At 43.1% G+C, this 27,866-nt stretch overlaps 1 long non-coding RNA gene across 1 annotated transcript; it reads right to left on the bottom strand.

Annotated features, from left to right (window-relative positions):
- Positions 1-472: 472 nt before the first annotated feature.
- LOC114206008 (uncharacterized) lies at positions 473-25,176 on the bottom strand. Its single transcript, XR_003608523.2, has 3 exons — positions 24,832-25,176; positions 6,364-6,886; positions 473-867 (listed from the first exon to the last, which is right to left on the bottom strand). It is a non-coding gene; the product is annotated as an uncharacterized LOC114206008 (long non-coding RNA).
- Positions 25,177-27,866: the final 2,690 nt, after the last annotated feature.

Here is a 27,866-nt window from a genome sequence, read left to right as displayed (position 1 = left end):
TAACCGAAACTGATGAGTTAAAGATTAATAAATACGACTTGGAGACTATTACGTAGAGTGTAATCCCATTTTGACTAACTACTCATATATGTAACTACACAAGCAAAATCACACATGACGCTCAACAAGTCATGAACTTGATTATCACTGGCTAATGAGATTAGAGCGGTTTATTTTCTTCCCTCTATATTACATTTCAGAATGAACGAGAACATACACTTCTTTCTACATGAAATGAAATCTACATGATAGATGTGTGTGTATATTACACAAGCAAGTGAAGAATGTTTTTACTACATAAGTGGGTTTTTTGCCTTTAAGATAATCCAAAACAGAAGATTTTGCAGGAAAACCAAATTGATCTTACTTTTGAAAACTCGCCTTGTTTTGGAGAATATACAAGAGTAACTCTCTTGTACCTTAATTAATCTTCAAAACTGAATTCCCCAAAGAACTTAGACTTTAGCTCAGCTTGAAAAGAGAATGTAGTTGCTTTATTAAATGACAGATGTGGACACAAAATGTAGGGATGGACACAGCCTTGTTGCGATGTCAGGAATTTCATTGCTTCACCTTCCAGACACATGAAGACGGTCTTTCCAGATCCCCGTGAGCTTCCGTCTTGGTTTCAGCAGTGGTTGACGGGTTGATGCCTGCCATCTCTGGTGCTCCATGCCTAGGAACCTCCAGCTGTTTGGGTGGGGTCGGCCCCAGGGCAGGAGAGCGCCGCACTCACAGGTTGATGGTGGGAGGAAATGCTCCCTGGCTGCAGGAGCAGCTGCTCTAGGCCCACGGCTCTCTTCCTCCTCTTCTCGACTTTAGTGCCTCGCGCAAGTCGTCCACTTCACTGAACCTCAAGTTTCTCATCTGTGAAATGGGAACCAAAAAAGTCTTCATTAATGTGGTTTAAATAATTAAAGGCAAAATGTGGAAAGTACCCAGCATAGCCCTTTGCCTGTCCAAAGCTGGTACTCAAGCAATACTGGTTATTTATAATTTTACAATTATTTTTTAATAGTTGTAGCTGTATTTTCACAGCACGAGGCTCTCAGAAGAAGCTGTAAAATGCTAAACTGGCAGACCACAGAGAAACAAAGTCAAGGAAACACTATAACCCCTTGTATTCTCAGAGAATGAGGTGTCAAAAATGGGCAATTTCATCTTTAAAGCTAAAACAAGATGGGAATTCAATTTTGGTCAGTTTGCATGTGCCCCACATTCAGAGACCCTGCCACTAATGGACCCTCACTCCAGTGGCCTGGATATGGGACTGTGGAAACTGTAAAAGCTTTGAATTTGATCAGGGACCAAGTTCATGTGACACAAGCACAGTCAGCTTAGTAATTGTGTTACTCAGACCTTGCTTTCCAGGAAGTGAGGGAAGAGTCCATATTCTCCCTTATTGACCCAGTGTCTTGCCGGGGGAGATTTTGAGAATTATTGGAGCCACTGTTTCTTCAATAAATTTATGGCTAAAAATTGTAAGTGGTTTTCTATACTACACCAATCTAGAAAAGACTGTCCCATGATTACGTAAGGAACCTGGACTGGGAGTAGGTGACAACACAGGACAAAAATTACGAGTGTTGGCCCAGATCCATTGGATATCTTACAGGGACAAAGGGTTGGGAGGCAAAACTGCTTCTGTATAGAAGTCGGAGATACCCAAAACTGAAATAAAATATGGAGCAGTTGCAGATAGAAGGAGAGTCACCAAGCACAGGTATAATTGCTCAGGTGAGGGGTGCCCAGGGAGAAGTAAGGGCACTTTTCTGTTGTTAATAAAGCCACTCGACGTTCTCATGACAGCACACATTTTCCAATCCTGCTACATTTTACTTGCACAAATCATTATAATTGAAGTAAGTTTCTTGTTGACAGCATATAATTGGTCCCTTTTTTCTTTTATTTTGTGATAAAAATCTGTCTTTCGATTTGTGTGTCTCAACCATTTATATTTAGCATGACTGTCGACACATTAGGAGTTAGTGTGTCTCTCAGTCATTCATCTTCTAATCATCCACTCATTCCCCTTTCCTGCTTTTTTGTGAATTACTTAAATGTTTTTATTATCTCAGTTGAATTTATCCCTGGTGTTTTGGAGTATGTCTGCTTGTGTATGTTCCTATGCTCCTGGAATCACAGCACGCACGTGTGATGTATCATGTCTGCTGGCACAGAAATGTGCCCCTTCGTGTGGCGCTGGAAGCCCTGTACCAGTCAACTCCCTGTGTCCTCCCCGCTTTAGGGTATAGTCGACGTTCATGTGACCAGTCATGTATTGACAATATCCTCAGTCAAACTAATAATTTGTGTTTTCAACCGTCAAGCAAAATTTAAAATATTCAGAAGCGCAATCTGTCCTGTGTGCCCACATATTTACCTCTCTGTTATTTCTCTCTTCCTGATGCTCCTGTTCTTTCTGGTATCACTCCTTTTATTCTCCCAGAGCGGGTCCACTGGAAACACACCCACTTAGTTTCCTTTTATCTGTAAAGATGATAAAAATAAAGATGCCCCTAAAGGGAAACTAAGGTACTAATTTTCTGCCCTAACACCATTATTCATCATCGCCTGGGTGTTTTAAGTCAGAAAATTTAAGGCAATTGAATAAAGAAGTGTTATTGCTTTGAGGTTATTCAATATTTCAAATAGCTGGCAGTAAAAAGGATAGATGCTTTAAAATCAATTCAGCAATTCAATTTTCTCCATCTGCTTCTCTCCCTTTAATAAATAACAAGTACAGGGTTGCTGCTTCTCCAATCAGAAACATAATAAAACTGGAAAGGGCAAAATAACAAAGATGAAGAGCTTGAAATGTGTAGACAGCCTCCCCATCAGGTGAGCGTGAGGCCCGGGGACAGAGACGGTGGGCGCACAGTGATGGACAGTGTTTCCAGATATTTTCAAACGAGAAGAAGAAAGGCCACAGTGAAGGCCAACTAATTACATTATTTAAAGATTCCATGGTGATTCTAAGGATGATTTGAAATTTTAAACCATATGGAGGACCAGCTGTGCAGGCTGAGCTGCGTTAGCAGCCGGGACGTGCCCCTGGCCGCAAGCTGTGCTCCAGGCGCTAATGAGCACCACGCAGGGGACCTGCCCCCGACACTCTTCACAGAACAGTCGGCTGCTCCGTGGCCCTGCTGGCTTCTCTTCATTACCTTGGATTTCTGATAACCCATCAGAAGTGAGAAATTCAAATAAGGATTCCTAGTCCTGGCAAGGCTCTTACAATTGTGCATATACAGGTATTTTGTACAAATGCAATTCTTCCCTACCTTGGTTCTTGTAAGTCCTTCACTATGTGTTTAGAGAAAGTTCTCAGTGATAATGGGGTTTACAGATTCCTCAGCATCTAATCACAGTAGCATTATGATAATCAATAAATATTTTCTAAAACACATCTAGGACAGAGGAACAGGCCTACCTATTTCTGAAAAATAAGGCCAGTTCTATTTCATAAAACACCTGGGATGGTCTTTCATCCACTGGTTCTAGTAGGACGTCTGATCCAATACTTGGAAGAAGGAGATTCTGGCTAGTTTATTTATTTATTTTTATTTTATTATGCTATGTTAGTCACCATATATTACATCATTAGTTTTTGATGTGGTGATCCACACTTCATTGTTTTTGTATAACACCCAGTGCTCCAGGCAGAACGTGCCTCCTTAATACCCATCACCGGGCTAAGCCATCCCCCCACCCCCTCCCCTCTAGAACCCTCAGTTTGTTTCTCAGAGTCCATCGTCTCTCATGGTTCGTCTCCCCCCCGAATCCCCCCCTTCATTCTTCCCTTCCTTCTCCTAATGTCCTCCCTGCTGTTCCTTATGTTCCACAGATAAGTGAAACCGTATGATAATTGACTTTCTCTGCTGACTTATTTCACTGAGCATCATGTCCTCCAGTCCCATCCATGTGGATGTAAAAGATTCTGGCTAGCTTTAATGACAGGCATCCAGAAGGACTCCCACCTTCCTGAGACTTCGTCATTTACAGTTGTGAGAAGGTAATATACACAACGGGGGTGTGAGAGGTCCTTTATGAGAAAAGGTGTGTTATCCTAGTGAAGCCTGCTCCCCAAGTTCCTGCTCTGTAGACACACTGTTGACGCTGGGGCATCTCAGTCACTGGGACTGCGCAGCTCAGTGGAAGTCTGCTCTTTAAGCTCTGTTCTGGTGCCCCTTTCATGGTGGGGAAGGGGTCCTTCCACCAGCCAACCAGTAAAGACTCACCTCCCCCCTGGAGTGCCAGGACTCCAGCTTGTGGTGAGGCCCAGAGCCCAGGGCCCAGCTTCGGGGAGAAGGAGTTGCTGGGCACAGGACTCTCGGGATCCAGGAGACTGTCGTAGGTGGGGCTCGGCGGAGCGGACCGCAGCTCTGGTCTGCATGGCAGATGCTTGCCTTCGAAGAGTCAAGGACTGCTGTCCATGTACCTGGTACTTGTTTATTCTGCGTCCAAGTGCTGCCTTCAACGTCCTGCTGTATTCTGCCAGGATCTTTCCATTCCTGCCCCCCACTGACTTTTCTTGGGGCGTTTCTCACTTGTTGCTCACCTGCTGTCTTAGCTGCGAAAACTCTCAGTCCCCTGGGGGGTGGGTCTATGTGAGGGGGCAACCAGCCTCCAGGTCTCTGGCAGGACTGTGGGATTGGCTGCTCACGGCTTGTGCTCAGTAAGCGAGTGAGCTGTGTGTAAAGCAAGGGATGAAGGAATGCACACATGCGTGTTGTTCACTAGGTATGGATTCCTCCCTTTCTCACAGTTTCTAGCGTAGGTTCTCTTTCCTTGTGTTGATTTTCCCTTTGGTGTTTCTGATTTTCTGTTACCCCAACTCAGAGGGCCTTGGGGGTCCAGGGCCAGCAGGATCGGCACTCTGGCACCTGGATGGATCACAGTGCTCCTTCAGAAAACATGGGGATGGGCATGCTCTTCACTGTGAACAAACACAACTATTTGGGCAAGGCTCCTGCACTGACTCCTTAGCTTTGTAAGTGCTAACCACACACTTCTTGGCACATGGAGCACCCAATAAAGAGTTCTCCTAAAATCAGAATTATCCTGCACCTTCTCACAACTGTAAATGACGAAGTCTCAGGAAGGTGGGAGTCCTTCTGGATGCCTGTCATTAAAACTAGCCAGAATCTTTTACATCCACATGGATGTAAAAGTCGTGAAGACATTTCCCATGGGATCCCCACCCTCTCCCTGCCATCTTTTTTGTAACCAAGACCCGCTTGGCTACCTCTCTGCTTCCTCCTGTCTTGACTAGCTGCTCAGCATTCTGACCTTGAACTCTCAGGTGCCCAGAAAGTGAGGGGAAGGGACCATGAGCTTTGACCTGAGCCCAAGTGGCTCTCCAGGTAAGGAGTCCTAGGGAGGAGGGGCCCCACCTAACCTTAGGAAACAAAGACAGGAGCATGCGGTGCCGTTTATCAATCAATACTGCTTGGAAATGCTTGGAGTTCTCATAGCAGGGCACTCAGGCCTCCTTGCAAGTTATTTGCAGTATGTTAGCAATTAGAAACACACACTATTTAAAAAAAAGAGGAAGAAAAAGCACATATCAATTCCTATCAATAATTAAAGTCTCACTTCCCTGCTTCAAGTTCCTAGTGGCAGAGACCTGCATTTGATTCCCTTTACTTGGTTCTTACTCATGACCACACACCTCATTGGGGTGAAAGCTGGTCAGAGCCCCTTGTAGCTTCTTATATTTGCATTACTGGGTAGGCTTGAAACTGGGTCAGTTTCTGAAGTGTGAATAGTACAAGTGAATATTTGCATATTACCAGACAGGACATTGGTGTTGCATATGCATGTGCTTGACGTTGTGTGTTTATTCTTTTATAAAAATATTATAAAATATTGCAATGTGTCAAGATTTCTAAGGGTTGATAATAATTCAAAAAACAGAAGAAAATACCCATACTTGATTAGCTCAAAATGCATGATGATACTTATAAAATGAATACACCTATTTTCATTTTACATTTACTTAATTTTTTCAAATTATAGGTGTCATTTTGGAGAAATCAGAAAGATTACACAGAAGGAGATTGGGAAGGGGACCTCTGCCTCTGGAAGCTGGACAGATGCCTCCTGTCCACTTCCTATGAGTGGGTCCAAAGCCCAGATCACCATGGATCACATAGTGTAAGGGGCTGAAAGTCCCTTCTATTGCTGCCCTTGGCCAAAGGAACAGGATGGAAGCTGCACAGGCAGACAGAGACTGCTAGGCAACTGCTTTTCTGACCAGAAGCCATAGGGACACAGAACCCCATGGCCCCAGTGCAGCCCCAGCACCAAGGCCAAGTGGGAGCTGAAGACCCCTCCACCCCCCGAGGCTGCTGGACCCACCAGATCTGCGGGATGAAGATGTGAAGAAGCACCAAAATGCTGGAGCTGAAAGATGCAGGAGGTGACATGAAAGCTCCGTGAGGCGGCTCTGCAGCGGGCTGGGGGTGCAGAGGGAGACCAGGACCGGATCCACGCAACGGGAGAGCACAGATGTCCCAGCAGAAGGGGTATGATGGAGGAGGCATCCAGTCATCAGGAAGCAGGGGCAGAAGTGTGGCAAACTCAGCATGCTTTCCTTCTCTTCTTGAATTTCCCACATTGACTGAACTGTTGTGCTGTTTGATGAGGCTCAGAGCACATGCAGGACATATTTGGGAAGATTATGTCCTCCGTGGGGGTGGGTTTGGGCTGTGAGGACAGGGGACTTGCCATAAAAAGTAAAAATAATGTTGGAGAAAGTGTTCAGGATCCGGAGCTAGGCAAGGAGATTCTCAACACCAAGAGCACAATTCATAAATGGAAAAATCGTTCCATCGGATTCATCAAAATCCAAACATTTTGTTCTGTGGTAGACCCTGGTGAGCTGATGAAAAGACAAGACACAGAGTAACAGAAAATGTGTGCTGATCACAGTTTCCCCAAGGACTAGAGTCTACCACACAGAAGGAATTCTCCAAATTCAGCAGTAAAAAACACCCAATTAGATAATGACCAAAATGCATAAAGAAATGTCTCACTGAAGAGGAGATGCAGATGGAAAATTATGAGAAGAGCATGAAATAACCTTCAACATCATCAGCCACTGGGAAAATTCAAACTAAACCACAACCGCTATCCCTCAGTTAGCAACAATCGAGGCACACCGAAGCTCACATACTCTTATCTGTCAACACACGAAGTAGGAAGCGTTAAAACCACACAGGCAGTGAGATATCACCAGACACCTGATAGGATGGCTCAAATAACCCACAAAATAGCAACAACACCAGGCACTTGTAAGGCTGTGGAGAGTGGGGCACCAACGTTGCTGGTGGCATTGAGGGGACAGCCTCTCTGGCAGACTCTTGGGAGGTTACAGTGATTTCGTAAGGCCACCATAACAAGTTACCACAAACCTGGTGGTTTAAAAACAACAGAAATACCTTCTTTCACTGTTCTGACGGCAGACATCCAAACCCAAGGCACTGGCAGGGTCACACTCCCTTGGAGGTTTCTAGGGGAGGGTCCTTCTGGCGGTGCCTGGCCATTGCAGGGCGTTTCGGGCCTGTGGCCACACAGCTCCAAGCTCCTCACAGGGCCACCTCCCCCTGCTCCCCGAGTGTCTGAGATCTCCCTCTGCCTTTCTCCTCTGAGCACACCTGCCCTTGGATTCAGGGTCCCCACAGACAATCCAGGATGATCTCATCTCAATATCCTTAACTGATTACACCTGCAAAGACCCTAATTCCAAACAATTCCACATTATGAGGTTCTGGACAGACATATCTCTTGGGGGCCACAGTTCAACCCACTACCACATTTTCTCATGAAACTCAATATTCAACTATCAGATGAGCCAGTAATTATACACATGAGTATTTATCCCAGAGAAATGAGGACTTTGATATTTTAAAAAAAAAAAACCGCTGTACATGAGTATTTATAGCAGCTTTATTTATAACAGTTTAAACTGAAATCCATCCATACTTCCTTCAATGAGTGAAGTTAATCAAATTGCAATATATCCATACCTTGAAATACAACCCAACAGTGAAACAGAACAAACTATTGATACTCATGACAGCCTGGATGAATGTCCAGAAACTACAAACTGCATGATTACATTTCCATAACATTCCCCAAATGACAAAATTATGGAAATGCAGAAAAGTTAGTTGTTGGGGTTAACCTGGGAGTCCCAGTGGGAAGGAAGTGGATGTGGCCATAAGATGATCACATAAGGGATCCTCGTGGTGATGGAGATGTTCTCTAACCCCGTGTACCCGTGTCACTGTGAGGGATCCTCGTGGTGATGGAGATGTTCTCTAACCCCGTGTACCCGTGTCACTGTGAGGGATCCTCGTGGTGTTGGAGATGTTCTCTAACCCCCTGTACCCGTGTCACTGTGAGGGATCCTCGTGGTGTTGGAGATGTTCTCTAACCCCCTGTACCCATGTCACTGTGAGGGATCCTCGTGGTGATGGAGATGTTCTCTAACCCCCTGTACCCATGTCGCTGTGAGGGATCCTCGTGGTGTTGGAGATGTTCTCTAACCCCCTGTACCCATGTCGCTGTGAGGGATCCTCGTGGTGATGGAGATGTTCCGTATCCCCGTGTACCAGTGTCACTGTGAGGGATCCTCGTGGTGATGGAGATGTTCCGTATCCCCGTGTACCCGTGTCACTGTGAGGGGTCCTCGTGGTGATGGAGATGTTCTCTATCCCCCTGTACCCATGTCACTGTGAGGGATCCTCGTGGTGTTGGAGATGTTCTCTAACCCCCTGTACCCATGTCACTGTGAGGGATCCTCGTGGTGATGGAGATGTTCTCTAACCCCGTGTACCCGTGTCGCTGTGAGGGGTCCTCGTGGTGATGGAGATGTTCTCTATCCCCCTGTACCCGTGTCACTGTGAGGGATCCTCGTGGTGTTGGAGATGTTCTCTAACCCCCTGTACCCATGTCACTGTGAGGGATCCTCGTGGTGATGGAGATGTTCTCTAACCCCCGGTACCCATGTCGCTGTGAGGGATCCTCGTGGTGATGGAGATGTTCCGTATCCCCGTGTACCAGTGTCACTGTGAGGGATCCTCGTGGTGATGGAGATGTTCCGTATCCCCGTGTACCCGTGTCACTGTGAGGGGTCCTCGTGGTGATGGAGATGTTCTCTATCCCCCTGTACCAGTGTCACTGTGAGGGATCCTCGTGGTGTTGGGGATGTTCTCTATCCCCCTGTACCCATGTCGCTGTGAGGGGTCCTCGTGGTGATGGAGATGTTCCGTATCCCCGTGTACCAGTGTCACTCTCCCAACTGGGATACATTCCATAATTTTGCAAATTGTTCTAATCGAGGGCTCTGGGCTGAGAGTGCACAGGCTCTCTGCAATATTTCTCTCAACTGTATACAGATCTACAACCATATCAAACATGAAAAGTTCAACTTACAAAGGTTGAGATTATCTAAAATCCTACTGTGAATAATATTTTCATATGTACCATCTTGAATTCATTGGCACATACATTTTTTTTAAATAAAAAAATTGACATTTATAGATGAATCATAAAGAATGAATATCTTTCTGTGATTGGACACAGAAATTTACCATTATTTTTATTTATTTTAATTTACTTTTTTTAGATTTTATTTATTTACTTGAGAGAGACAGAGAGAGCATGAGCAGGAGGAGGGACAGAGGAAGAGAAGCAGGCTCTCCTGCTGAGCAGGGAGCCCGATGTGAAGCTCAATCCCAGGAACCTGGGATCATGACCTGAGTCGAAATTAAGAGTTGGATGCTTAATCGACTGAGCCACCCAGCCACCCCTACGATTATTTTTAATGGAGAAATTTGGTCTGTTGATGACATATATCATAATTTATTTACTAATAACCTATTAATAGATATCCAGTTTCCTTCAAAATACTCTGACTGAGAAGCTGCCCGGACAGAGAGCGTTGTGGATACATGTCTACATAAATGAGTGAATTGGTGAGAGCCCTTGGCTGTAAGCAACAGCACGTGACTCTAGTTTGGGGGAAAATGTGACTCACACAAACCGAGCACCATCTGAATAGCAGGGACTGGATGTCTAAGGATATCGGCAAAATTTATCATTAAAAGTCATGTCGATTTAGTGTAGCGAGAGCCGCCTTCCTCCCTGCTTTATTCCTGCTGTTCTTTTACGGGTAGATCAAGTGCAAATTTATTTTGTGAGTTTGAGCCCATGTTTCAAGCTTTGAGTACCTGAGCACCAGCATGTGCAAACTGTGAACTATGACCATCATGTTCAAATCTCTCCATTAGAGAGAAGAGTAAAATTCCAATCACCGACCATATTTTTATTTTATGTTCATTATCATCTACTTTGCTTTGTCCACTTTTCTGCCATGTGCCTCTGGCCTCCAGCAAAGTTCCTGGTGTGCACGCTGATCTTATATCAAAGTGTGTGTGTGTGTGTGTGTGTGTTCATGTGCATGTGCATGTGTGTGTGTGTGTGTGTGTGTGTGTTGTTAAGACAGAGCAGGTATGAATTTTTCAGGTCATTGACTTGAATCCAGAACTTGCATCTTTGTTTCTCTGTAACTGCCTTTCCTTCTGCCTGAGGGATGTTTCCTCTTTATTAATTCATGTGAAACTCAGTCAAGGTTGCTGGTGCCGATTCCGGACTTTCCTTCAGTTCAAGGTTGCATCTGCTGCACTGTGCCTGAGTTCTGGAGACATGATGCAGCAGGAAGGCCTCGCTGGCGTGTGGTAGAGGGTCCCCATGCGCTCATGTGGGTGTCCCCCGCTGCGTCCACCTTCTTCTGGTTGGAGTTCTTCCCAACTGGTCACAGGGTCAGCCATGCTGGACACAAGACACCTGACACAGTTGTGCATGGGGCCAGGGGAGGCCCTGCAAACTACCATCTATTTCTCTTCTGTTCTCTGTACATGGTGCAGGGCGTGGGCTTGGACTGGAGACTCATCTAAGTCACCTGTACCTGTGGGGCCTTGAGGAGTGTATTCACCCTTTGGGCCTCAGTTTTCTTACAGATAGAATAGAAATAAAGTGGTATCTGCCTCGCAGGATCCTGTGAGCATTCAACATATCAACTAGGGACTGTCTGGAATGCAGAAGGGCATTCATTCATTGAAATGATTATTTCTAGATTTTACCATTATTAATAAATGGTGATTATGCATTAAAGGTGTTTGAATGTCATACATTAAAATTGTAGCAAGTGGATGCTTCTTAGGAATAGGTAGGGGTGGGGGGCAAGATGCTGAAGCTTGAGCTTTTCCATACATTCATGCACTATTGTTTTTTGCAATGATTATGCACGTGGCAGCAGCTAGGCTCAAATGCTTGATGACATTAATACTGTCTGACACCACAATATAAATGTGTCTCCTCACTATATGGCTGATCTTCATACCACATGAGATGGTTGACCCTTCTTTTGTTATTGAGACAAATGACACATTGACCATCACAGCATAGAGCTGTGGGTCATTCACAAAGTTAACCCATGGATACACAATGGACAGGATTCTAAGTCACCCTGTTGGTAAGAAGATACTTCATGAAGGTCTTGAGTTTTGGATTGTGCCCTGAAGAATATCTGATTCCATGGTCATGGTGGACACAGGAATAAAGAGGAGGCAGAGTTTTTTCCTGGCTTTTGTATCAGTAAAACAAAGACAAGGATGGGCTGAAGAGTTAAGTTTTTGGAAACTAAACTTCAGAGTGTCAAACATAGAGCTGAATGTATGTGGAAATTTAGTGGAGAATCTGCAGAAGGAGGAAAGACAGATGATACTCTTGCAAACTACAAAAGAATTTGGAATTTTCCTGGTGAACACAAAGGGGAACTACTGACAATTTCAAAAGGGATCAATATCATATAGTTTTGTCTTTATATTGGAAAGAACTCTTTGACCACAAAATGATAACCCTGACCTTATGGAGTTTATGTGTTTGCTTGAAAATCTGAGAGGGCTAGACACAACGTCATCCCTGAGATCTTGAGAGAAGGTGTCTCAAGGAAATGAACATGCACATAAAGTGGGACTCTGGATGCTCAGATGCAGCAGAGCTTGTGAAAGGGGAAGGTATACAAGGACATGAGAATGATCACAGGATAATCCTTCCATGGGTCCAAGGAGCTCTTCTTGAGGGGTTGGACCAAGGGTTGTGGTGGGTGGGGGAGCATCTGGTTTTCCACCACAACTAGACAACATCAACCATGTCACTGCAATGGCACAGTGTCTGGTTATGACTATTTCAGAATCACAGAGAATAGGAGAGACAGAGAGGGAATAAGAGACTTAGGAATTTGGGAAACAAGCAAGCTTTATTATTGCTTGCTTATTTTTTATGTGTTTTAAAGAAGGCAGATGATTCTAGAATGGTGTTTATTCCTACCCTGTGTTCCATTCAGGAACAAGCTCATTCTGCCAAACTTGTGGGAACAACCCACATAACTCTTGATGCCAGGCATTTGAGATTTCAAGGAGGGCATTTCCAGGCATAACCAGTGTTTGTTAGAACGAGCAGTTCTGAAATGATTCCTCTGTCCCTGACTGACCCCAGTTTTGTAGTCAAAATACTAGTTTTGGAAGCTCCTTTGCATTTTTTTCTCTACAGCTACTGACCCCTAAACTTGACCTGATGTACTGTCTCAATTCATTTCACCTCTGCTAACCAGTCCCTCTGACCTGACTACTGACCATCTGTCCTCTTAGGAGATTTGTGTCCAGATTTCTCCTCTCATTGGTATTTCATGATGGTTCTCTCCAGGGGTAGATGAATGCCGTTATTCCCTAAGGGAGTCGCTTGCACTGTATAAGCCCCATAAATGGCCAAGAAAATGGATTCCACGTCAAACTGCACAATGAGCTCCTCGGTGTGAATGCAAACATGCATCTTTATCTTCCTGTGCAACATTCTTGATGTATATCTGCAACATTCCAATGAGTGAGTAAAGTTAATAAGCCAGAGCTAATGAATATATAAAGCTTCTCACTGGGCTCCTGACTCACCCGAGCTGGGTTGTCCTGAAGGTGGAGGAAGTTGTGCTGAGGTCCTCTTCAAAATTTCTGGCCACACCACCATGTGTTTTCTGTCTCAGATCCTCATAGTGGGGACATACTCCTGCTCAAGTCATATCTATTTGGAGCATATATAATTCTTAGTGAGCAACTCCCCTCAAAGCCCCATGATTATTTTATACCCGTGTCTTGAGTACAGGTGTGAGAGTATCCAGAGGGGAAACGTCTAGGAGGAGTGTGCCAGGTGATTTGAAATGTGTATCTTCAGCTTTACTGGATAGCAGACTATTGCAGTATAAATTGATTGTGCCCATCTGCATCCCCCAAAGTCATGTACAATGATTCCCAGTTCTCTACATAAATGCTAACCATCAATGTAGTGAGTTAACACCTCAGTGCATTTTAATCACGTCTTCTTGATCAATAGTGACATTGGACAAGATTCCCCATTAATAATTCATTTTTGTGAATTTCCTATTTGTATTTTTTGCCAACTTATCTATTTAAGTAGTATGTCTTTTTTTTAAGATTTTATTTATTTATTTGACAGAGAGGTAGGCAGAGCGGCAGGCAGAGGGAGAGGGAGAAGCAGGCTCTGAGCTGAGCGGGGAGCCCAATGAGGGGCTCAATCCCAGGATGCTGGGATCATGACCCGAGTTGAAGGCAGTCTCTTAACCAACTGAGCCACACAGGCACCCCAGTAGTATGTCTTTTTAGAGTTGATTTGTAAAAGATTGCTATAGTTTTTGTATAGAAACCATTTATTTATTCATGATAACATCTTAAGTCTGGTCTGTCTTTTGTTTATGGCATGCATAGTGAACAGGAAGGTTTTGAATAGTAAACTTGAAAATCTTTATCTATCTATCTATCATCATCATCTAGCTATCATCACATTTGGAAGTTTAAAATGAAACTTTCTGTATGTGAGCATGTAATTCTATGCATACAAGCACAGATTAATGTGTGTACATATAACATTCTTTATGTACATAAGTACAAAATTTCTATATACATACGAGTGTACAAACGCATGTATACGGATTTTTATTCTCACACATACACATACCCTCATATATGTACATAAATTTTTCTTTTCAAAGGTCTTCAGTTCACAGAAAATTGATCTCTGTAAATGGTTTGCAGCAGGATCCTGAGTGTTTTCTCTAGAACGACTGCCCCAGAACCATTTGGAATGATCCGCCATTAGTAAGCTTTGTGGTCATGTCTTTCCTGGGACCCTTCCTGTCCACAGTGTGTTGGTGGCCTGGATATTCTCCCTTGTCCTATCTTCTGGTTTGTCTCCACAGGCTCCTCCTCGCTGAGAGCCGCTGGTGGCAACCCCATGGCAGCCACACCTCAGGGTGCCCCGGCTGTGGAAGTGCACCTGAGAACCACCCCCAAGGCTCCACTTCTGTTTCTTTGCCCACGCTCTGTCCACGCTCCATCGTCACCTCCTTTTGACTCTCCGCCTTTGTAAGCTGACATGTGGGTTTGTCACCAGGGGCAAGGACACAGCGCAGGTGTATGGCTTGTTGTCTGTGCATGAACTGCAAACCCACCCATGAGGCTTCTGTATTTCATGTCGTGATCTGACGACCGAGGAGCTAGGAGCAACGTTCGTATTTCACATGGCCATTCCAATGAATGCACCATGGGAATGGCTCTGGAATTTGTGTTGGAGGCTGGTGTCACATAATGAAACCACGGTCCCTGGACTCCTGCATGCAGGGACCATGCAGAGCCAGACTGCTCATGCCCTTGACATCAGAGAGGGGGGAAAAGTGTGATTCTTAGTATTATAATTTTTATTCCTTCATTATAATTAAAAGGTTCATTGTCTTCATATTGAGATTTTATTATGTTTTTGCTCCAAGATAATTAAAACAAAATGAATTTTTCTCATTTATGATAGCCATCAATGAGAAAATAACTACATAGATGAAATAGTCTTAGAAGATGCTTTACTATCGACCTGATGAGCAGCAGAAGGCAAAGTGAGGAGATGGATGAGAGGAAACACGGCCACCTTTTCTTACAGGTAGAGCAGAGGAAAATACATTTCCTTTTTCTGTGGAGGCCTCTGGTGTGCTCGCTCCATGCAGGTGCGGGCAGATTAACTGAGAAATCTCTCCACAGTGGAGCCAACTTAGCCCTGATATATCAGATTTGTCAATAAACGAATAAATCAAGCCTATTAGTTCTCTGATCCTTCCAGCTCGGGTAAAAAAAAAAAAGTTACATTTGAGGGGGACAAATGACTTCTAGGCCTTATGTTGGGAACGACTAGAGAAGCTTGTTTTTTCCTAATTTCTGTCTTGTCGTCATGATAAAACACCTTTTTTGCTGCTTCAGAACATGTTGCTAGTAACTCATTATTACAAACTATAAAATGAAAACAAAGTGAACAGAAAAAAAGCAGAGTAACCCAAAGCCAAAATACAACTATTAATAGGAAACTCTTTCTGAAGCTTTCATATTAATAGATGTTTAATGAAATCATTGATCACTGTGTATTTTACAAATGTATTCTATTTCCATTAATTTCTTCATTTCTGTTTTATGCCCCGAAGACTGTTAGCTCAAGTACAAAAAAATTACCCTGAATTTGAAGTGGGTTTCTTGAACCCTGTCATGAGCTGTAAACAGAACAGAACTAGGGAGCTGGGGAGGGTGTGGCCTGGAAGATGGGTTCAGACTCCCCTGCTGAAAGGGGGGTGGGCGAGGCAGGAAGAAAAGATGTCCCTGCCCCCAGTGGGGACAGGCCTCCCCTACACTTCTCTCTGAATGTGGAAATTACTCAGCGAGGTGGTTCTTGCATGATTGACAGAGGGTTTGGCATCTGTTTCAAATCTTAAGCTTCTCAGAATTGATCTGTTGTAGCTACTTTTTGTTTCCCTTTGTCCATATAATTTCAGATTTGTGTGTTTCAGATGTATCGCTGTGCCTCACAGCAGTGGTGGGGACCCTACAGCCCAGCCTAGATCCTACCGTCTACTGGGCTGTTCCGTTAGGAATGATGCTTCGCTAGTATCAGCCAGACCCCTGGGTATGCTGTTAAATTGAAGTCTCCGAGGAGCAATGAAAAAGTATTAGTAATAAAAAGTCAATTTTTGTTTATTTTCAACTCTCTAAACACTTTTCTCGTGAATAATAAAAAAATAAAATAAAAGACAAATTCTGTGTGGAAGAAAATGATGTTTTAAAATACAGTTAGTTTTAGTTCTAAGTATAGTGTGGGAGAGGTAGAGAAAACCTCTTAATCACAGACTGTCTTAACAGGGACAAGTGATGAGCACCTCGATACATACATGAGATTCATACTCACCCAGAGGCTTTTTTTGTTTTTTGTTTTATCCTAATTAAGCTTTTTTATTTTGAGATGGTTGTAGAGTCACATGCAGTTTTAAGAAATAATGCAGAGAGGTCTCTGTTTACCAAGCTTCCCCCAAGGGTAACATCTTAGGGGACTGCAGTCTGATGTCACACAGGATATGCCCAAGGGACATTTCCATGACATCCCCCATGTCACCCTGTACAGCCATTCCCACCTCAGGCCTTGTAACCGAGTCCTGCAAGCATTAACCTACTCCTTTCTGTAATGTTGTCACTACAAGAATGTTCAACAGAGGGCATCACATGGTCAGTGCCATTTGTGGATTGGCTTTTTTGTGGACTACTCTTCTTCAGAATCATACCCTGGAGATTCATCCAAGTTGGCACAAGTAATAGTATTCCATGGCACGGGTGGACAAGAGTTTGTTTATCCATTCACCCTGAAGAGCATTTGCATTCTTTCAAGTTTTTGGTTGTAGCAAATAAAACTGATATCAGTGTATGTTTACTGGTTTTTGTCTGAGCATAATTCTCCATTTCTCTGGCATAAATACCCAGGAGTCCAACTGCTGGGTCAGGGGGCAGCTGCATGTTCAGTTGTGTAAAAAATGTTGAGCTGCTTTCCCGAGTGGCTACACCATTTTCCATTTCCACCAGGGAGGTGTGAGTGATCCAGTTTCTCTGCATCTTCCCTAATACTTGGCACTTTCAGTATTTTTTAGGTCATTCCTATGAGTCTGTAGTGATCCTTTGTTGTCACTTTAATCCATATTTCCCTAATAGTTAATGATGTTGGATGTGTTCATGAGCTACTCTGATATCTGCATCTCCTCTTCTGTGAAGTGCCTGATCATGATTTTTGGCCACTACCAATTGGGTTTTTGCTCATGGTTGAGTTTTGGGAATTCTCTATATGTTCTGCATGCTAGTCCTCTGTTGGACATTGTGGAGCCTTTTTCTTTACCGTCTTCTCCTGGGTTTTCTCAGAACAAAAGTTGTTAAGGTTAAGGTCCAAATTATCAATTTTTCCCATTTATGAATCATGCTTTCTCTGCCTAGTCTTGGATCTTGAAGATTTGCTACTATGCTTTTATCAAAAAGTTTTAGGGTCTATTCTTACACATAAGTACACAATCAATTTGAGTTCATTTCTGTGTGTCCACATGAAGTTTAGGTTGAAGTTAGTTTTTATTTGCCTCTGGATGTCCATTTTTCTAGCATCATTTTTGAAAAAGCTATGCTTCTTCCATTGAATTGTTTGTGTATCTTTGTCAAAATTTAATTGACATTTTGGGCAGGCCAATTTCTGGGTTCTCTGGTTCATTGATCTATCTGTCTACTTCCATCATTTCCAGACTTTCTTAATTACTGCATCAACCTTAATCTGGGGTACAGGGTTTCCTCTCACTTTATCCTTAATCTTCAAGACAGTTGTGGCTATTCTAGGACCTGTGTCTTTCTGTATAAAAATCTTAATAAGTTTATGATTCTATAAGCCCTCCGTGGGATTTTGATAGGGATTGCATCATGTATAGATTCCATCTGGGGAGAACTGACACCTTCACTGTGGTGAGTCTTCTCATCCATGAACATGGTATGTCTTTCCTTTTTTTTAGGTCTACTCTGATTTCCTACTTTGGAATTCTGCAATTTGCAGCTTCTAGATCCTGTATATATTTTGGCATGTTTATACATAGGAATTTTATTTTTAGAGTGATTATAAAATGTTTTTCATTGGTTTGCATATGTTCGTTCTTGTATACAGAATGCAACTAGATTTCTGTGCTGATTTTGTACACTGCAGCCTGGCTGGGCATACTCATTAGTTCCAGGAGTTCTTAAAATAGATAAATAGGTTTTAAATAGTGCATCTTATACTATGGTGTTCCCGGAATATACTAGTAAGCAACACATCTCATGCTGATAGCTGACAGTTGGCACAAACAGGGAGAAACTTGTCTTTTATTAAATAGCTAAAGTTATAGAAATAATTGGATCCTATAAATCATCTTCAAGTAATTAACTTCATTTTACAAATAAAATCCAATATAAGTATATGGAAGACATTTGTTGTTTTTTTACAAAGCAGAAGGCAACTCCTCAAATAAGGGTCTGTACTTCTCAAAATGGAGGAAATCTATGAGCTGGGAGTAACAAGCAGGCATTATGTCCATAAGATGCAAACTGCAGGACATATGGGCAAGAAACACACCATTGGTATATCAAAGGTGAGAATGTAAACTGAGCCCTGTGTTGGAGAATGATTTGTGAATGCTTTGCAGAATTAACCAGGACCAGCATCGCCACAGGCAGGTAAATCCCCAGAGAAACACTCCTACAATTTCAAGAAGAACGTTAGCGACCTTCAGCAGAGCATTGGCTGAGATCATAAGTGAGGCAATCATGTTGCCAGGATGAGTGACATTTAAAAACAGAGCAACAAAGAGTCAGTCATGATGCAACAAGGAGAAGGCACAGAGCAGCATGAGTCATTCACAGGGACAGTGAGAAACCAAGCAAGGTTTGTAAGACATTTTTATGGGCAAATTAAAGCACATACTGTGTGTTTTAAACATGGACGTGTATAGAAGCATGTAGGTGATTTGGACTGAATGCTTGTACAAATGGTTGGTGTATGTGAGGGGTGGGGGGTAAGGAGGCAAATAAAATAACACATTAAAATGAGCAAAAGAGACTTGTGTGGCCAAAGATTTTAGCATGCTTTGAGGTGGGTTCAATCTTGGACTTATTAATGATCAGGACACAACAAAGACTTCTGGTCCATGTTGGAAAACTGTGCAGAATGATGTTTCACCCAAACTAAATCAGAGCTCTGGAAACATTGTTATTCTTCCAAGCACTACACATGATTAAAATATCTAGCCATGGATTGAGACATGATGGATAAATTGATATAAAGGCAAAAATGCATAAATCAGAAAGTTGAAAAAATATATAGACAGAAATACAAGAGCTAATTTTTCAAAAAAGTATCCCCAAATGATAAATTTTCTTAAGTAAAATAAGAAGTAATGTCCTGCCTTAAGTATGAGAGAGAGAATGTTACTACAGAAGACAGGAAGTGATTCAAAGGAATTGAATTTAATAAAAAATAAATAAATAACAATAAACATAAATGTCATTAGACAAAAAGTATCAGGGTAAATATAAATAATCAAATATAGTTATGCTGAACAACACAGGTTTGAACTGCATGGATTTTTTTCCCAATAAATACAGTACAATTACCATAATTGTGTTTTTCTTCCATATGGCTTTCTAATAACATTTTTTTTCTAGCTTATTTTATTGTAAGAATACAATATACATATAACATACAAACCATGCATTATTCAACTGTTTGTGTTCTCATTAGGGCTTTCAGTCAACAGTCGTCTATCAGTGGTAAAGTTTTGGGGGAGTGCAAATTTATACATGGTTTTCAACTGTGTGGGGAGGGGCAGCATGCCTCACCCCTGTGTTTTCAAGGATCAACTGCACATCTTAGTTAGTAACAGACTATTTGAATAATAAACGATATGGAAATTTTAAATTAAAGAAATCTAAACTTTAAATACCAGGAAAGAGCTAAGATGTCCATCGACAGATGAATGGATAAAGAAGAAGTGGTATATATACACAATGGAATATTATGCAGCCATCAAAAGGAATGAGATCTTGCCATTTGCAACGACGTGGATAGAACTGGAGGGTGTTATGCTGAGTGAAATAAGTCAATCAGAGAAAGAACTCTATCATATGACCTCACTGATATGAGGAATTCTTAATCTCAGGAAACAAACTGAGGGTTGCTGGAGTGGTGGGGGGTGGGAGGGATGGGGTGGCTGGGTGATAGACATTGGGGAGGGTATGTGCTATGGTGAGCGCTGTGAATTGTGCAAGACTGTTGAATCACAGATCTGTACCTCTGAAACAAATAATATAATATCTGTTTTCTTAAAAAAAGAAGAAGATAGCAGGAGGGGAAGAATGAAGGGGAGTAAGTCGGAGGGGGAGATGAACCATGAGAGATGATGGACTCTGAAAAACAAACTGAGGGTTCTAGAGGGAAGGGGGGTAGGCAGATGGGTTAGCCTGGTGATGGGTATTAAAGAGGGCACGTTCTGCGTGGAGCACTGGGTGTTATGCACAAACAATGAATCATGGAACACTACATCAAAAAATAAATAAATAAATGCCAGGAAATATTGTGGGCAGTTTGACCACATTTTCTTTTTTTTAAAAAGATTTTATTTATTTATTTGAGAGAGAGAGTGAGAGAGAGAACACAAGAGGGAAGAGGGTCAGAGGGAGAAGCAGACTCCCTGCTGAGCAGGGAGTCCGATGTGGGACTCGATCCTGGGATTCCGGGATCATGACCTGAGTTGAAGGCAGTTGCTTAACCAACTGAGCCACCGAGGCGCCCTTGACCACATTTTCTAAGAGAAACTGACTTCTATGTTTTTAAGCTTTTTTCTAACTCGAGCAGGTATGATAAATTTTCCAATGCCTATTAAGATACTCACATATTACTAACACCAAAACTTAGAACTGACAACACCAAAAAGAAACCTATGGACTGATTTCACAACATGGACACTAACAAAATTGCATAAACCAATAGCTAACCAATATATGCAAATAATATAATACAACAAATAACTGGTATTTATGTGGAAATGCAAGGATAATTTAACAAATGTTTTACGAAATATTGACCTTATGCCTTTTATTACATAAAAATTTGGTTTCAGGGGCCCCTGGGTGGCTCCGTCAGTTAAGCGTCTGACTCTTGGTTTTGGCTCAGGTCATCATCTCTGGGGTGTGAGATTGAACCCCATGTTGGGCTTCATGCTCAGCACAGAGTCTGCTTGAGATTCTCTTTCCCTCTGCCCCTCTCTCCTGCTCTATCTCTCTCTTTCTCTCTCTCTCAAATAAATAAATAAATCTTTTTTTGGTAAAAATTTGGTTTAATCCAAAGAATTTCAATGTGTGTGTGTGTGTGTGTGTGTGTGTGTGTGTGTGTGTGTGTTTGGGTTTCATAACTGTTGGCAATTTTGGTATTTCGGCTACTGTAACATAAGAAACCACTCAAAACTTCCATGCTTCAATGACAACAAAGAACAAAATCCCACAACTGTTGGCCACCTCTGCTGGCCATGTTCATCTTGCGGATCTGGTCTAGATCAAGCCTATGTATGTGTCTGGCAGGCAAGTGGCTGCTGGCAGATCTTGGTGGGCGTGAAGCTGCTTCCTGAGGTCTCCCCTGTCCTAGCAGGCTGGCATGGGGTTATTCTCAACGTGGTGCTGGGTTCTAGGAGAGAAGCCAAAAGCACACAAAGCCACTTGAAGCCTGAACTTGACAGGCTGTGATGTCATTGTGCTGCAATCTACTGGTCAACAACATCCCCAGCAAGCCACCATCACAGTGTCCAGACCATCCCTTTGTGAATCTGTCATGCAAACAGCATGTTCTTGCACTTTAGCACAGAGAATGTCACTATCTCCAATTCCTGAGAATAACATTGTAATAACTCTTTTCAACTTCCTTGTTAACAAATATTTGTACAAGCAGGAGAATTAGGTCATATTAATAGCATGCCAATTGGTAGTGAAATCACTAGGGAGAAGACATGATTTTACCTTCCTCTAGTTGTAGCAGGAGACCACTGATATTCTGTATAAGAAACTAACTTTTTGTTGAACAATTAAATTGGCTTAGAACAGTGTAGCAACAGTTTAAAGATTTGACAGATTAAAATTTGAACAGATTAAAATGAATCCATCTACAAATGTTGCAAATAGTTGTTCGTTCTGCGTCTGGGTTAGATTGTAACCCAGGTTGGCATTTGGGCCCTTACAGGGTTCCAAAAGCAAATAATCTACTTCATAAAGTTATTTCTAGCACAGGCACAGAGATATGAATGCACTGGGAGAAATCCGACTTTCCAGTCCCCCTGAAATACCCTATGAAGCCTGTCTGAGGAGACCTTGAAGCCCAGCGCTAGCTGCATCCGGTTGCTGGAATAATGCTATAGCCTGGGTGCAAAACTACTCATGTCTCATTTTGTTTGAAAGAGCCAAAGTAAGAGCAGATATCACCCAGGAAGGACTCCGGGGAGGGAAAGCACAGGAGTCTGTTGCTTGGAGACAAATTCCCAGGGCTCTGATCAGATAGGGTGTCTGACTTAGATACTAACCCAGGGGATTGTGGAGCCAAACACAGAGATGCTGGGCGTGAAGACATTGGTTTTGAAGCTAGTTCAACCTTCAGGACCGTCCTTTGCTTCTCTCCCAGCCATGCTTCTGTCCATAAACGCTCCTTCGTGGGTTACTCTGGGGTAACATCAACTTTGTTCTGTTTTGCAGAGTGATTAGCTCTCTGGGTCTCAGCTCCCACATTCAGTCATGCACCTTAGTTCACAAGCCTTCTTGGATGGGCGTTGTAATTATAAACTGAGGTCCCGCCATCATGTCACAGTTAGGACATGTCACCTTGCACTAAGTTTAGGTTAGCTTGTGCCCAAGATTAGAGGGCTTCTTGAGCAGAGAATGTGTTTTCTTGATGCTTCCATCAACCCTGACTTCAGTAGTGCCAGAAACATAGCAGACAGTTAATAAATGTGGATGATGGAGGTAATGTTCTTTATCCCTTGTTATGTGAGTCAACATAAGGAATTTGAGACTTGTGATCATAACTGATGACCTTCTTTCATATTTCACGGAGACGACACAGTCAGAAGAGACAACCACACTCCCCTGCCTCTGATACACCTGCCTACCTGCACCCCTGCTCTCACATTTGCAGCCCTGTCTCTCCTGCAGGTAAACTGTCCATGGTCCTATGGTGAATGCCTCACTTGGACACGAGAGCTCACCCCCCAGTTCTTCCATCTCACTCTGTTACCGTTTCCCTCTCTACTTTCTATCATTAAAACAGAATACAAACATTATCATTTCTCCCTTCTTAAAAACACATGCATAAAGATTTCAGATTTTGTTTAGGATGTAGAAATCTGGAGAGAGAATTGCCCCCATCCTAACATTGGAAGAAAGTCAGAAAAACTAAAATATCTGAGTTTTTCTTGAGCCTACCAAGGAGTTGAGGAGTCAGGCAGCCGAGAAGCCTGGACCCCAAGGAGGTGGGGTCCCTGAGATGGGTTGCTGCACGTGTTCTGACTCTGCCGGGAGGGATCTGGGAGGAAGTGGGAGCCCTGCCAGACTCAGCAAATAAAGCTTTGATGTGCGAATATCTCTACTTTATTCAGTTGACACTATTGTTTAATTTCCAAACATAGGGGTTTTTTTTGGTGATATCTGTCATTTATTTCATGTTTAATTCTGTTCTGGGCAAAGAACATACTTTAAATTATTTCTATCTTTTACAAATTGTTAATGTTAATTGCATAGCCTATAATACGTTCTATTTTTGTACGTGTTCTGTACACACTTGGAAAGATTTTAGAGTCTGCTGTGGATGGGTGAGGTTCCCACAATGTCAGCAGGCCTGTTTGGTTGGTAGTGTTTCCAGGTCTTGTGTATCCTTGCTGAGTTTTAGTTACTGAGAGCGGGGTGTTGAAGTCTCCATGAATAATTGTAAATGTCTCTATTTCTCCTCTCTGGTCTACTAGGTTTTTTTAAATATCAGAAATTCTTTTATTGGGTACATAAACATTTGGGATTTTTATGTCTTCTTGATAAACTTTTCCTATCATTATGTGATGTCCTTTATCCATGAACAAAGCTGGAGGACTGACACCCCCTGACTTACCCCCTGACTTCAAGACTGAATATAAAGCTGTCGCAATCACAAACTTGTGGTCTTGGTCAAAGGACAGACGTGCAGATTAATAGAATGAGTAGAGACCCCAGAAATAGACGTCTATAAATACATTCAGTGATTGTTGACAATGGAGCCAAGGTAGTCCTTCATCCAGTGGTGCTGGAACAAGTAGACGTCCACGTGCAAAATGCTGAATCTCCACCCAGACCTTACACCCCTCACAGAAATTAACTCAGAATGAAACACAACCTAAATGTAAAATGCAAAATATAAACCCCCTGGAAGATGACGTAGGAGAACACCTTGACGACCATGGGGATGGTGATGACCTTTTTTATCCAGCACTAAAGACGGGATCCATGACAGGAAGAGCCAATAAGCTGGATACATTACAATGAAAAGCTCCGCCCCGAGAAAGACAAAGTCAGAGAGAGGACAAGCCACAGACCGGGAGAGAATATTTGCAAAAGACCCATCTGAGAAAGGATTCTTGTCCAAAATAGATAAAGGACTCTTAAAACTGATAGAAAGGAGGCGAACAACCAAATAAAAAATGGGCCCAAACCCTAACAGACTCCTCCCCAGAGAAGATGTATAGATGCCAGGTAAGCACGTGAAAATCTGCTCCATATGCATCAGGGAAACACAAATTAAAACAAGCACGAGATGGCACTGCACACCTACCAGAATGGCCACAGTCCAGAACTCTGACAACACCCAGTGCTGGCAAGGACGTGGGGCCCAGAACTCTCGTTCACTGCTGGCAGGAACGCAGAATGATGCAGCCACTGGGGAAGACGCTGCACTAAACACAGACTCACCAAACGATCAGCAGCCATTCATTGTACTTGGTGTTCGCTAAAAGGAATTGAAACATGCCCACACAAAAATCCACACACAATGTGTATAGCCGTGTTGTTCACAAATGCCCAAACGTGCAAGTCCTTCAGTAGTGAATAAATGGTGGTCCGTCCAGACAAGGGAGTATTACTTGGTCCTGGCAAGAAAGGAGCTACGAAGCCATGAAAAGACGTGGAGGAACCTTAAAGGTAGATTATTAAGTGAAAGAAGCCAGTCTGAAAGGCTGCACACACCAGATAATTTAGACTTTCCAGAAAAGGCAGAACTGTGAGGACAGTACAGAGATCTGTGGTTTCCGGGGTACGGGGAGGGGTGAGTAAGCAGAGCACAGAGGGCTCTTAGGGCAGTGAAACTGTTCTGTAGGGTACCACATGGTGGATACATGTCATTATGCATTCATCCAAAACCACAGAATGTACACCACCAAGAATGAACCCCAAAGGAAACACGGACTTTGGGGGATTAGACTGTAAGCTCATCAGTTGTAATAAATGCACCATTTGGGGAGGAGGGGGGGTGTCTATCATGGCGGAGGGTGTGAGTGTGAGGGAAGGGGGTATATGAGAAACCTGTCTACATTCCCCTCAATTTTGCTGTGAACCTAAAACTTAAAAAAGCTTAATAAAAAATTCTATTCTGTATATAGAATAAGCAATGAATTCCAGCCACCTGTGAAGAGAAATCATCATAATTTGCACAAAACACTAGTTTAGTGTCTATATTTAAATAAATATTACTCATGAAAGAGGCAAAACTGAAAAGCATGGTTATAGGTTTTGGCATAAAAACTTGTCATTTCCAGCTAGATTGCAGACCACACTGCTGACTAACAGATTCCTGAGGAGTTTATTATGTGCTGTCGGCTGGACATGCAAAGGATGAGGCGCAGTGAGGAAACGCCCCACTGGATGGGCACCAAGTTCACACCTGGAGAGGATCCAGGATTAAGGATCTGTCACTTTCTGTAAACACACATCTCAAACCCATGAACCCACAAGTACTGCATGAAAATTACATTAAGGAGGGAATGCATTTAACGTGTGTTGATAGAATATCTAAAAATAACAAGGTGTCAGTCCAGAGAAATGGTACCATCACTGCAGTGTCTGACCTCCACTGACAGAATATATTCCCTATTAAATCTCTGTCAAATTACATAAGACCAGAAAATTAACACAATGGGCACACAGGCTGAAAAGATGCACACGCGTGTCTGTCCGCCAGCCTCTCCCGTGGTGAGGGGGGAGGGGCAGCTCCCAGGAGCTTGAGTTCTCAGGAAGCAAGACTCGGTTCCAGGTTTCAAATTTCCACCTAAGATTCGAGGCCTCTTCCATTCCCTGACGGAGTGGGTGGGCTGCAGAGCCACTGGCAGCCTAGAGGCAGATGCCCAATTCCTTGGGCTAGCACAACCATGATGACGTTCTGCAGGGAAATGTGAAACCCACTTGTCCTCAGGTGATGCAAGACAGTGACCAATGGAAAGTGAACCACACTCCAAAGCCTCGAAATCCAAGGGTGTTCTGATCTAGGGCAAGCACAGCTTCCTTGGTGAGGCTGGTGAGGAAAGCAGGTCGCACGGTGAGGCTGACACACCTGAGCACCACGAGCCATCCTGCGTCTCTGGCAAAAATTTTAAAAGTCAAGAAAACCAAGCATCGCTTTGATGCCAGCGTGACTGATATGAAGTGGCACCTCCCTTCAACTTACATTTCCCTGCTTGCTTGGTGATGTTCAGCATTTTCTACAATTTTTGCCCAAATGAGTATTCGTTTTTCAGTGCGTTTTCTTTTCGTATGCCTTGCATCCCCCCGCCCCTTTGGGTTGATTGCCTTTATCTGATTGATAAAGAGACAAGGTAAATTGTTACAACAAATTCGAGGAGGCATTTGGGGATGTCCAGTGAAGCGAAGAGACATATATCCTCAGACCTAACCATTGTACTTACAAATTTATGCCCTACAGTAATGCCTCCCAAACTTGTTTTTCTTCTAGGTTATTGAAAATGGTAGAGCTTACATGGTGCCCTGTGTTAGAAAGGAAAGGCTGCTTCAGGTATAACTCCACATCTCCCACCCTCATATCCACACCCTCCTGGTGGCCCCGAGGCTGGGTGTCACCATGGTGGCCACTGGAATCCATCTGGGCACACCACAGCAGCACAGGGGCCCAGGACTGTCCTGGAGAAACTCCCACAAAGTGCAATGCAGGTGGATTCAGGAACGCTTACTGCAGCTTTGCATGATGTGATGGGAAGTAGGCACGCCCACATCCCAGAGGTGGGAATGGATGAGTCAGACTCTGTTTATGGACATCACGGAGCACGAGTGACAGTTGAAGCCGGTGAATGACTAGATCCTCTTCTCAATGACGAAATCTCCAAACTGGGGAGAGGGAAGCAAGTTGCAGAATAGACATCCTATTTTCGGAATGATTGTTAAAACTGAGGCTTAAGAGTGAATGAATTAAATGGTTGAGAGCTAAAGATAGCAAGATTCATCTCTTTAAATTGTTTTATTTCTTCAAAAGAAGTTCAGAAGAAAACACGTGTATCTGCAATAAGTTCTGTTACAGTTTTGTGGTGGGCACTTAAGGACTCTCTCCATGTTTCAGTATCTTTGAAATGGTTATTAAGTCCTCTAGGTAGCGATGAATTGGTTGATAGAAAATAGGAGGCTTCTTGGAAAAAATAGAGGAGCCAAGAAGGCTAATGAGTGCCCAATTTTTCTTTTTAATCCTGCCCTATCATGAGCTTGTGTGCGTGAGCCAACTAGAATATAAATGAATGTGCCGTACCCAGATGTGGTAATACACCGGCACACACACACTTAGATACACGGAAACACAGTGACAAAGCCAGT

This window comes from Eumetopias jubatus, unplaced genomic scaffold (assembly GCF_037043125.1).
Source record: "Eumetopias jubatus isolate StellerSeaLion01/CBP00866 unplaced genomic scaffold, mEumJub1_p1.0 scaffold_9, whole genome shotgun sequence".
Lineage (NCBI taxonomy): Eukaryota > Metazoa > Chordata > Mammalia > Carnivora > Otariidae > Eumetopias > Eumetopias jubatus.
This window is presented reverse-complemented; position numbering and strand designations above follow the sequence as displayed.